This window comes from Vidua chalybeata, chromosome 1, assembly GCF_026979565.1.
Source record: "Vidua chalybeata isolate OUT-0048 chromosome 1, bVidCha1 merged haplotype, whole genome shotgun sequence".
NCBI lineage: Eukaryota > Metazoa > Chordata > Aves > Passeriformes > Viduidae > Vidua > Vidua chalybeata.
Genome location: NC_071530.1, coordinates 151,037,024 through 151,049,842, shown reverse-complemented (window position 1 = coordinate 151,049,842; position 12,819 = coordinate 151,037,024). Strand labels below are relative to the sequence as shown.

General features: G+C 47.9%; 1 non-coding gene across 1 annotated transcript; it reads right to left on the bottom strand.

The window, feature by feature from the left end:
• Nucleotides 1–1,801: 1,801 nt before the first annotated feature.
• TRNAL-CAG (transfer RNA leucine (anticodon CAG)) lies at nt 1,802–1,884 on the bottom strand. The gene has a single exon. It is a non-coding gene; the product is annotated as a tRNA-Leu (tRNA).
• Nucleotides 1,885–12,819: the final 10,935 nt, after the last annotated feature.

Sequence of the window (12,819 nt, the reverse complement as noted above, 5' to 3'; positions counted from 1 at the left end):
TGGACAGTTCTGGTCCCCTTAGTCAGGGATTAGACAAATTGCACACATTGTTTCCTTTTAATCTCATCTCCCTCCTGACTTCTGAAATACTCAGAGTTGTTCTGTGCCATCCTCAGCAGTTTACCAACACTTGCTTGGTATTTTGATGAGCTGAACCAACACCATTCCACAGTAGGAGTCAGCTGATCCCAAAGCATCTCATTGCTGATTGCACCAGAACGTCTGATTTTGAGAAGACTGTTGCACTCGGATATTCTAATTAGAGACAAGGCTTGGCATCTTCTCCCACACAATTAATGCCAGGACAAGGGGAGATGGCCTCAAGTTGCACCAGGGGAGGTTCAGGTTGGATATCAGGAAAAAAATATTCTCTGAAGGAGTGGTCAAACATCAAAACAGGCTGCCCAGGGCAGTGGTGAAGTCGCCAACTCTGACCATGACAAAAACCTTCTGTGGTTTTATGTTCTCAGTCAGACTTGGGCTCTTGCAGCAGCCAAGTCTTTCCTCCCACAATGTCTGTCTCAAAGGAAGACTTTATTTTTTTTAACTTAAAACTTGAAATTCATCACTGTCACCTGACATCAGCTCTGCACCAGTTTTTCCCCATCCCCATAGCAGAAAAGGTCCTTTGGCAATGATATTTAAAGGAAGGTGCACACCTGAGACTGCAGAAAGTGCTGCTGCGTTGTTCTTATTAAGAAAGTGAAAATGGGATGATTCATTTGGTCCAATTTCTTTGCCTTTCAAGACGAACCAGTTTTCCAGCTCTTCTTATGCACCTTTGTTTGCTGGACTCCCCTGTCTGCCTGGGAGGCACACGAGGACCTCAAGGATTAGCTACTGGTTTTGAAAATGAAAGATGGAAGAAATCCAGGGTCTGGGATTTGATTGCAATGGTGATAAGCTATGACCAAAAAATTCTTGTGAAAGATGAGTGGAGCAGTTATTGCTGAGAGCTCCTGCTCTGACAGATGAGGATATTTCTACTACCAGCAATACTCAAGCACTGCAGGGCTGGATAAAACACTCAATAAAAGACATCATCTCAAGGAATTTGCAGCATAAATGTTATAAAGCCTCACATGCATTAGGGGAAAAATGGTGCAGTAAAAAGATTGTTCTGGGTTTAACTGCTGCAGCTGCTGCTTTTTATTTTTCTTTTCATTGTTGTCTTGTTTAGGTTTGAAGAGGATTTCTGAGTTTGAGAACCACAGAACTGATAGGTTTGGCAAAGACCTCCAAGATCATCACATCCAGTCTTTGACCGAATGCCACCATGGCCACTGAATCGTGTCACAACGTGCCACATCTATTCATTTTTTTAACTTAGCCCATTGATCCAGCCTGTCCAGGCCCCTCTGTAGAGCCTTCCATGCCACAAGCAGATGGATTTCAATCCCAACACTGGCATGGTGCCCCTGGGCTCATCCAGGGAGCCTGGTTTTATCCCCTTCCCCTTCAAACCTCGTTTAAAGTCCTCAATCAGCCTCAAAATTCATGGCTTAGAACTGTTTTCCTCTTGAGACAGGTGAGACCCACTTGTCACCAGCAGCCTCAGTGCCTGTAAAACACCAGAAAAGCCAAAATTCCACCTGAGCCAGGTTGATCCTATGGAAAAAATAAAACTCCACCTGCACTAAGGTGTTGATAAGTGGGAACAACACTCATCACTGCCAACACTAACAACCAATAGTGGGTGTTAATCCTGGGTCTGGACCAGACTAGGGAGATTCCCAGGAATGTCTCTTGCACAGAGAAGCAGCAGAATTCCCTGTGGGATGGCTCTGGCCAGCAAAGAAATTGTCAGGAGTGGGATTCGAACCCACGCCTCCAGAGGAGACTGCGACCTGAACGCAGCGCCTTAGACCGCTCGGCCATCCTGACCCCTGGAATCTGCTTTTCTGCACCCTGAAATTCCTGGGAAATTGTTTCCCATAGAGCGTGTCCTTTTAGTGTGTGGAGCATTTCCTTGGGCATCCAGGATTCTCCTCTGGGAAGCAAAGAACAGCCTGAACCCTGGAACTGACAGGAGAGTGCAGCCAGGTAGGGGGTCGGTCTGTCTCTTCTCCCAAGTAAAAAGAGATAGGAGAAGAAGAAACGGCTTAAAATTGCACCAGGAACGGTTCAGATGGGATATTAGGACAAATTTCTTTAGTGGTCAAGCATGGGAAAGGTCTGTCCAGGGAAGTGATGGGGTCACCAATCCCTGGAAGTGTTCAAAGGTGTGTGGATGTGGCTCAGGGATATGGTGTGGTGGTGAACACAGTGCTGGGTTAGTGATGGGCCTTGGTGATCTCAGAGGTCTTTTCCAAATTTAATAATTCCATGAAAAGGCTCAGAGTTCTCTCTTATCTTCACTTACAACTAAGTTAACAATTAGTTAAGAGGTTAACAATTAGCTTAGGGTGGGCCTAACCAATGCAAAAACCAAACACCAGCTTAATGAAGGAGGTAAAAACCCCAAGAACCCCAAGAATCAGAATAAAAAAAGAGATACAATAATTTCTGGCATATCCCATTACCTCTGCCAGCTCCTTTTTTTACTTTCTTTTTGTTTGTTTTTTTTTTTTTTTTTTTTTTTTTTTCTTTCCTTCCCTGCAGAGTGCTGGAATTTGTCCAGCAGACTTTAGATGAATTGACAGTGGCATATGCATGAGCTGATGGCTGCTGCAGCAACGAGGTTTTCCCCTTCTCCAAAGCTCTGTGCAACTCCCCAGAGAGGATCTGAGCAAGGTCATCTCTTCCCTTTGAAGGTGGAAACAGGGGAACAGCAGGACTTAGCAGAGTCCAGAAACAGGGCTGAGGAAATTCAGTTTCAATTGAAAAGAGAGATTTTATTCCAAGAGAAAGGGGAATTGAGGTAAACAACAAATCTTCCAGGGTGAGCAGGAGTGGCTAACAAAACATATTTGAGAAAGAGAAAGCCATGCAAAATAAATTTCACCCTTTATGCAACAGATGCTGGGGGGTTGGAACTGGATCTTTAAGGCTTCTTCCAACCCAAATCAGTCTGGATTCTGTCATATTTTAAGGAGGTTGGGTGGTAATAATCCATGGCCCTGGACAGGGGTGAGGGTCTTCATGAGGGTCTTCACGGGAGAAGAGAGGTGATATTTACAGAGGCAGCGGGGGAGAGGGTTCAGAGCATTCAAGTTCCCTTCCAGCTCAAACCATCCTGTGATTCTCTATAAAACCCCATTTCAGGGGATTTTACATGGAACTCTTATAATTGTATCCTTACAGATGAAAACTTCAGCATCCCTTTTAACTTTATCCTGCAGAAGAAATTCCTGAGCTTGTAAGGGAAGAGTTGCAGGATGTCTATAATTATCAGCTGCTTCTGCCCACATTCCTGGCTGATGGGAAGTCGTTAGTCTTGAGCCCTGGCTAATGGGCCATGTTAGAGAGACGGAGGAGATTTTGGCACTGCAAATTCTCAGTCTCGATGCTTTTGATGGATGCAAAGCCATGTGTCACCACTGCCCATCACAGGGATGTGGCCTTAATGACAACGACCCTTTGCCCTGGGAGACATTAGTGGCAGAGAAGGGAATCAAACTCCTGGGAGTTGAGTCTCAACCTGCCACCAAAGCAATGTACCTCGTGTCTTTTATAAATGTAAAGGCAGAAATGGAGAAAAAAGGCAGGAGGGCAAGTCAGGGGCTTCTGTGTTGGCTTAAAAGATGTCCTGGTCAGCCCCTGTTCCTCGAGCTCCTTCAGGCCTGGTGGCATCTGGATGTGGGTGGCCACGGGTGAGTAAGAAAGGTGTTTTGCAGAGCTCCAGCTGGTGAGGAATGAGCTGTGCGACGCTCCGAGGGGGAAACACAATACTGAGGGGTTTCCATTGGGTAAACATTCCGCATTTGGATTGCTTTGTATGAGAATAAACAGCCGGCACAAAGGAAGCTGCCAACTCCCCATCAACACCACGTCCTTTTAAGGCTTTTTTTTTTATTATTATTTTTTAACAGCTTCACAGACTCACAGGCAGGATCGTGTAGCAGTTTTGAAATCAATGAGGCATTTGCCATTTCCCTCTCACCTTGCCTGCCTTTGGATTGGCACAACTCCACAGCTCAGGTTTCATGCCTGTGGATCTCTCTTGCTCTATCTATTGTTAAAACAAACGGTGCTTTGGCTCATTCTGGCTTGGGAGAGGAGGTTTGCTCATCATGGCAGATGAGTCATGAGATTTTGGAGGGTTGGGGCAGCCACCACCTGCTAAGAACAAGGGCAGAGCCTCACTCCAAGGTTAGGCACCTTGAGGAGACCTCCTTCACTAAAGGTCACTATCCAGGGCGATGTCTCCAAGGTTTTATGTCCCCACCCTGAGTCCAGCAAATAGGATCTTTAAGCAGAAGAGGCCATAGCTCTCATTTCCCACGTGAGAAGGGATCCTTAATGAGATTGTCTAACACTTTGTCCAATTTCATCTTCATGGATTTGTAGAATGGTTTGGTTTGGAAGGGACCTTCAAGATTATCTGGTTCCATGCCATGGGCAGGAACACTTTCCACTGGACCAGGTTGCTCAAGAACCCCTTCCAGCCTGGCTTTTGGACACTTCCAGGGATGGGGCTTGAAACCCTTCAGGACTGGGGACTCCACCACATGTGTTTGATTGTTCTTGCTTAAAAAAAAAAAAAAAAAAAAAAATTCTTATCTCGAGATGGAACCTTTTTGACATGTCCACATTCGATGCAGGCTCCCACTGCTTAGCAGAGATTTGTGACTCTAATCAATGCTTATTAAGGGAAACAGTTTCAGAAATCTCTCATTTTTCATTTATTACTTGAGGCTGGGTGGAGAAAGGGTGTTCATTTCTTGAATTTTCTAAGCCATGGAGGGCTTTAAATGCTCATCAAAAAGTGCAATTAAATCAAAACCTCTTGCTTAAAAGTATCCAGAGTCTCATCTGCATGAGAAAAAAAGGGAGAGGCTGCTTGGCCACACCTTGGGATGCTGGATGGGGTTTTAAATCACAGCCTGTGCAAACCAAGATGCAGAGGAGAAGTTTCGTTTTGCAAATAGAAAGAAAGAAAGAAAGAAAGAAAGAAAGAAAGAAGAAAGAAAGAAAGAAAGAAAGAAGAAAGAAAGAAAGAAAGAAAGAAAGAAAGAAAGAAAGAAAGAAAGAAAGAAAGAAAGAAACAGAAAGAAAGAAAAAGGAACAAAGAAAGAAAGAAAGAAAGAAAGAAAGACAGAAAAAGAAAGAAAGAAAGAAAGAAAGAAAGAAAGAAAGAAAGAAAGAAAGAAAGAAAGAAAGAAAGAAGAAAGAAAGAAAGAAAGAAAGAAAGAAAGAAAAAGAAAGAAAGAAAGAAAGAAAGAAAGGAAGGAAGGAAGGAAGGAAAGAAAAGAAAGAAAGTTTCGTACACGGATTTACTTGAGTGTGAAGTGCCAGAGGCACGTGTGTACAGTGCTGTCCATCCGAACATGACCGAGGCGCTGGGATGTCACTGCCAGACCCTCGGAGAGGAGCGGGGACAGCAGCGGCACGGTGTGTCTGTCCGTGAGCATTGCTGCCCTCTCCTGGCTCCGAAGCACACAAAACCAGGGAAAATCGGCTCGAGAAGGACGAGGATGACAGCAGGGAGCACAGGGATGGATGCAGGAATGCAGGACAGGTGGAATCTGTGGAGATTGCTGCGGCTTTTGGGGCAAATGGGCTCATCCACGCTGCTGGTACATGTCACCCCAAATAATCCCGGCCACCAGGGTCCTGTTGGCCAGCTCTGTCTTCCCGATGGTTCTGTCACTCTGCAGGGATCATAGAATCATGGAATGGTTTGGGTTGGAAGGGACCTTAAAGATCATCTCGTTCCAACTCCCTGCCATGGGCAGGGACACCTTCCACTAGCCCAGCTTGTTCCAAGCCCCATCCAAGCTGGCCTTGGACACTTCCAGATATGGGGCAGCCACAGCTTCTCTGGGCAAAGAAAGGCAGGATCTCTCTGCAGAGGACTCCAAAGCTACTTTCAGTTAGAGGAACAGGGGTTTCAAGTGTTCTCCCACAAAGCTCAGACCTTCTTTGACCTTCCACATATTTGCTTATGGCTTTTCTCACCTGTCAGGCAGTGGGGCTTTGATGTGACTTCTCCAGAACCCAGTGAGGGACTTGGAGCCTTTCTTCTGCCAGTGGCCACTGTCTGCTCTAGAACAGGTGTCTCTTCTCAGAGAATCACAGGATGGGTCAGGCTGGGAGTGACCACAGTGGGCTCATCTGGTGCCACCTCCCTGCTCAACCAGAGCCATCCCAGAACACCTGGCTCAGGATCATGTCCAGATGGTTCTGGAATGTGGCCCGTGAGGGAGACTCCACACCCTCTCTGGACAATCTGTTCAGGGCTTGGGCACTGCACAGGACAGTTTTTCTTCATGTTCAAGTGGAACTTCCTGGGCATCATATTCTGCCTGTTCTTCCTCTCCTATTGCTGGGCCCCATGGAGCAGAGCCTGGTCCATCTTCTGACCCCTCCTTGCAGATATTACTGGACATTGATAAGGTTCCCTCTCAATTACTTTATTTGAGACTGAACATGTTCAACTCTCTCAGCCTGGCCTCATAACAAAGATGCTCCAGTCCCTTCATCATCTTTGTTGCCATATTTTGTTCTTGTCTCTTCACTTTCTCTGCTGCTGAATCTCTAGAGCTGCAGGCCCAGGTCTAGAAGACCACATAGAAGAGCTGGCACATGTTCTTAATCCCAGAATCTAAGTGTTTTAAAAGGGATTTGGTCCATATGGACAAAGTCTCACCCTCTTTTCCACCCTCAAACCAGGGATTCACATCCCTGGCACCTCCTGGGACTTGTCTGGCCTGATCAAACTTACAAACTAGGCCAGAACACCAACAGGGAGAGGTTGGCAGGAAAAAAATACCTTTCCAAAACATCCTGAGGGTTTTGCTTCCAATGCTGGAAATGTGGAAGTCTTATTTGGGTCTGACAAGCTGTTTGCTCAGAAAAATCCAACATTTGCTGAACTGTTAACACGAGTCTCTGCAAAGATGTGCTCAGGTTTCTTACTCACTTGGCACCTTCATGTGGAACTTCAGGAAGAAAGAGGGTCATCCCAACCTTTTCCATGGGAACAAGGTTACCTGGAGCAGTGCTGTGTGTGAGGGAGAGGGACAAAAGTGTCCTGTTGTGGTGACAGGATGTCCCTTGGCAATCTGTCCCTGAATTTAGTGGGGTGATATCTAAATATTCACAAAATCAGCTCAGCAAATGTTGCCTCTGTTGGGGGCAACTTGATTAATTCCATCTTGGAAACCCCCCAGCTGAAATCCTCTCACTCTCTTTTCTTTCACAGGGAAATAAATAAAACATAGGGAAATAAGCAACCACTTCCATTAACAATCACTTTTTCTCCAGTCAAGCAATGAATGAAAAATATCTCTCTCACCCCCACTTGAACCCTGCTGACTGCAGGCCAGTCCTAACAGAAGAGAGTTCTTTAAAATGGAAGAGATAAATGGTAACTAATCACATGAAGAATGCAAGAAAAGTGAAAGGAAAGCTCTGAAAAAATGAAAAGAAATTTCTAAAAAATAAGGAAAGTTTCCAAAATCTATTAAGGAACGCTTAGACCCTGAAGACCTTTGTATATGAAGCTGTGGAGAGCCTGCATCTCTGGATGAGTCACATCTCCAGCCAATAAACTTCATATTTCTCCTTTCCAAGTGCCTTTCCAGGAAAGTGCCTCCACCAATCCCAAGCACAACTTCTTCCAGCACAATTACTCCTTCCAGTGGCTTGGAAATGAAGAGAGGAAATTTATTCCTGCAGCAAACAGGAAGACTGGGAAGAGCTGCAGAGCTGTCCATACCTAACTGTGGGTCAGCTGAAGCCAAACCCTTCTCCCTCTGGGTTTTCTCCTGTACCCACCAACCCCCAGCAAATGCCAGGAGCTGCTGATCCTGGCAGTGCAGCCAACAGTCGTGATTTCTTGGAGCTGAAAATAGGACGGTGCTGGTGGCAGCTGATGCTTTTGCTCACAGTTCCCAGCTGAGTGGGCTACCTCCAAAAAAGCAGATGGCCAGGGAGGAACTCCAGCAATTTGCTACCAAGCAGCTCTTCACCCACAGCTCTGAGAGCATCCACAGCATTTCATGACATCTAGTGGGCAAGGCAGGCACAGTGACTTGTGTGGAGAGAAAGCCTCTGAAAAAAAACAACAAATAAATTGGCCCCAGAGAAACGCAGGTGTGGAATTAAATAGGAAAATAAAGACAGCTGATTTCTTCCCTTGAAAGAGTTACAACCCTAGCAGTAACTCCAGGGGGAGACAGGGAAGAAAAACAGAATTATGGAGAGGGCAAGCGATTTGAGAAAGATCAAACATCAGGTTAGCTCAACAAAGGCAATTACATTCAACCCCAGCTCTCCTCAGCCTCAGTCTGTCCTGTCTTCTGTCTGGAAGGAAAATGGAGCTCTCTGAACAGGGACATCACCCAGAAAGCACCAAAGAAAAGAGAAAATTTCCTAAGAGAAACTTGTGGATCTATATTACAAAATCAGAGGGAGAAACCAGTAGTGCTATCTCATAGGTGAAGTGTGACACTGGGACACATCACCCAAGTGTGGGATGTGGAATCCTCATGGCAGGGAAGATATTGAGCGGCTGGAGCATATCCAGAGAAGGGAATGGGGCTGGGGACAGGTCTGGAGCACCAGGAGCAGGTGAGGGAGCTGGGAGGGGCTCAGCCTGGAGAAAAAGAGACTCAGGAGGAACCTTCTGGCTTTCCACAACTCCCTGACAGGAGGGTGCAGGTGAGTGTTGGTCTCTTCTCCTGGGTGACAAGTGACAGGACGAGGAGAAATGGCCTCAAGTTCCATCAGGAGAGGTTTAGACTGGACATCAGTAACAAATTCTTCACTGAAAGGCTGGTCCAGCCCTGGAACAGGCTACCCATGGACATGGTGGAGTCACTGTCCCTGGAGGTGTTTAAAAGATGTGTAGATGTATGTGGCACCTGGCGACATTGTTTCATGGCAGGGCTGGGTTAAGTGCTGGACCTGATGACCTTCAAGGTCTTTTCCAACCTAAATGATCCTGTGATCCCCTTTTTCTGTGTTCTCCCATTGTGCTTTAGAGACAGACTGCAACAAATTAAAATCACCTGCCCATTCAGTTTTTAAACCATTTTAGATTCATCTTCCCTAGTCCAGACAGTATCATTACGATGAGGTGCCCAATTTCATAAAAATTTCTACAATTTCCTTAAAATAACTCACCTCTAGCCATTTACTTGGAGGAATCTGTAAACATCTGACCAGATGAAACCCATCTCAATGGACCAGAGCATCTTCACCTACCCGCCCAAGGTTTTTGCAAGTTTTAGCACAGGGTTGTGCTGGAATTCAATGGATGGGAAAAAAAATGGGTGAATACAAGATGGATTTGCAGGTCTGTGGTTCTCCAGTGTTTTTTGTAGTTGAATCTGAGGGGAGAGATTGACCCTGAAGCTGCTAGAGAGGCTTCTGAAGCCATGGAGGATGAAATCAGAGATGAGGTAATGCCATGAAGCCAGAGAGGACCAGTTTCATTCTTTAAGGACCCCACTGTGTGTTCATCATATCCCAATCTTTCTATTTCTTAATTCTTGTGAATGTTTCTAACTAAACACCTTCTCTCCCTTTCCAGTGGCTCTAATACACATCCACCCTTTTCCTTTCCTACTAAATTACTCACACCATTCTCCATCCTCCTGTAAGGAGCAAAGATAACTTATTCAAGTTGCAAAATGTGGGGTTTTTTGCCCTTGCCCCAAGATTTTTCCCAAACCTATTTGGGAGAATCCCAGGAGCTCCTATTTGCTTTCAGTGATTACCTCAATGATTGCTGCTGTGTTGTCTTGCTTTGCTTTCATGACTGTTCCTTCCCAGAGCTGTTTCTATTCCAAGTTTTCTGAGTCGTAGAAGAAGGGAAAAAAAATTAAACAAAATAACTTCTTCCTTTGAGCCAAACACAAATTAGGCAACTGAGCAGACAGAAATGCTTACTGGTCCAGGGGAGAGTGGATTTGTAATCTCAATTACTGTGGAATAAAAGCATCATCCTCCCTCTGTTCTCTAATTTAAACATTGTCTCCTGTTCTCCTTCCCTTTTGGTTTGACTAATTTAGTTGCCTTTGGTCTAAGGACAAGGAAATCTCATTTGCATATTGTAGAGGACATTAATTACAAGTCTTTTTACTTCAAGCCCTGCTCCTCCTGCACTGATGGGAAGCCTCAGTCTGACTGCAGCCCTGGTTCCTGCAAGGGTCGTTAATTATTGAGCTATACCTGAAGATAACGAGCTCAGGGATGAGCTGTGTCTCCCTGGGGGAAGGAGAGCACGGGCAGTGGGAAGGGGATGAGCCACAGCAATCCCAGTTTAGGAGAAGGTGTGACTGTCAGAAGGACAGAGCGAGTGTCACAGAGTCACAGAACCATGGAATGGTTTGGGTTGTAAGGGACCTAAAAAATCATCCAGCTCCAGGCCCCTGCCATGGCCAGGGACATGTTCTACTGGACTAGGTTCCACAATCTGAATTCCAGATCCACATCTTCTCTGGACAGCTTGTTTCAGGGCCTCACCACCCTGACAGAAAAGAACTTTTTCCTAATATCTAACCTAAAGGTGCTGTCTCAATTTGAAAAGAATTCCCCCTTGTCCCGGATTATTGGGATTTATTGAGTGGTGAGGCAAAGGCACAGGTTGACGAGAAGAGTTGTGGATGCCCCATCCCTGGAAGTGTCCAAGGCCAGGCTGGACAGGGCTTGGAGCAAGCTGGGATAGTGGAAGGTGCCCCTGGCCTTGCCAAGGGGGTTGTAACAAGAACCCTTCCAAACCATTTTATGATTCTGAGATTGAAATGCCCTAATTATGACCGAGACTACCCATCCTACAAAGCCTGGAGTCACTAGATCCAGGACTCCAGCCAGGAACTCCTTTTGGCTCTGCCACAACTGATGAGACCCCAGCACAAATGTGGGAGCGAGAAGAAGCCTCATTTCATGCAGAGGCATCTATCAGTAATCACATCAAAATGGGGGCACACATCTGCACACAGCACTCGAGGTGCGGCCACACCAGTGCCCAGCACAGAGGAACAATCACAGCCCTGGTACAGCTGGCCACACTATGGCTGACACAGAACACCAGGATGCCCCTGACAAATTCCTGACCAGTATAACACTCCCGCATCCCCGCTATGAAATAAAGGAACAGACATTTTCCTTGACCATCATTTATTATTAATATTTTTTAAAAACACACTTTTTATAGTCTTTCACAGCAGCCACCAGATTAAGTTCAAATGGAATTTTCGCCTTTCTGATGACCTCTGTACCTGAGGTCAGTGCCAAGGGCTGTAACACATAGTGCTGTGGGTGGGCAAAGCACTCTGGCACTTTGGCACTGGGCTTCCTTGGGGATGTTTAGGGGAGAACCAGAAGGTGAGAGACGAGAGAGCTGTGGGTCACTGGGAGAGGAACAAGCGTAGGCAAAGTTGAGGGGCAAAGGCATTAAAAAGGCCTTTGTGTCAAGGGGCATGAGCATGGAAACCGCCAGGCCTCTGGGAGAAAGGGCGGCCATGCCCAGCAGGCCTTTGTGACCCGCAGTGACGTCGTGCCCAGAGGCCATTGTGACACGGGTGCACGTCATGACCCTTGGGGCTGCCAGACTCTGCAGTGGCCACTCCCGGGAGAGCAGCTCTCTGAGGAGGCAGCAGCTTCTCTGGAGGCAGCAGCTTCCCTGGGTGATTGTGGCCAGTGGTCATTAGAGCACTGCCACAATGTCAAAGAAGCAGGAGAAGAATGCTCGCAGCCAGCCCCGTGAGGGGCAGCCACTGCTGTACCGGCGGCGGCAGCAACAGGTGAGGGCCGGGGATGGAGGGACAGCCTGCAGTGGGAGCTGGGGGAAGCCCTGGGGCAGAGACAGCCAGGCCTGGCAGCAGCCCATGCTCTGCGGAGGGGCCGGTGCTGGGATGGCCCAGGCACAGCAATGCCCCAGAGGCAGCAAGCCCAGCTGGGAGCCCGGCCCAGCCTGGCTGCTGTGGCCAGCACCTGCCTCGGGGCCAGGCCTGGGCTTGCAGGCACGTGGGGGACACTGTGCTCACACAGCCGCCTCCATCCCGTGCCTCCTCCTGCTTCCCACAGGTGACCCCCAGGCAGCCACAGGCAGCAGCTCAGGTCACCGGGACGACCATCACACCCATCCCTGGGGACAGGCACACTCTGTTCCCCAGACCCATCCCGTCACGGAGCCCCACCAGGTCCCGCACACGCAGGGGCAACCAGGGGGGCGGGCGCTCCGTGCCCCGCAGCAGTGTCACAGGGCCACGGAGATTGTCCGTGTCGGACTTGCCGCCTCTCCACGGCCCTCAGTTGACACTGGCCCCCCCACAGCAGCTCAGTGCTCAAAGCTCAAGGGCATCCACTGACTGCGTTAAGCTGCCCCCTCTGCCAGCAGCAGCAGCAGCCTCTGGATCCTCTCCCAGAGGCACAGCATGTGCTGTGGGCCCCATGGCCAGGGGCCAGCCAGAGCGAGTACCACCCCCTCCATGGGGCACTCTGGCTGCGGGCAGAGCCCAGGGAACACCTTCCCTGGGGAGCAGAATGGAAGGGCTGTGGCAAGGGTCAGCAGCAAGGCAGGGACATCGCCTACCACCTGTGCCACCGGCATGCTGTGTGCCACTAGGCACTGGGGCCCAGCTGGGCTGGAAGTTCCTGATATGCTTTGAGACAAAGAAGCTGCTTGAGGTGCAGGCAGGGCATGGTGGCAACACCTACAAAGATCTTGATGGAGGCCTGGTCCCACACCTGTTAGAAGACACGTCG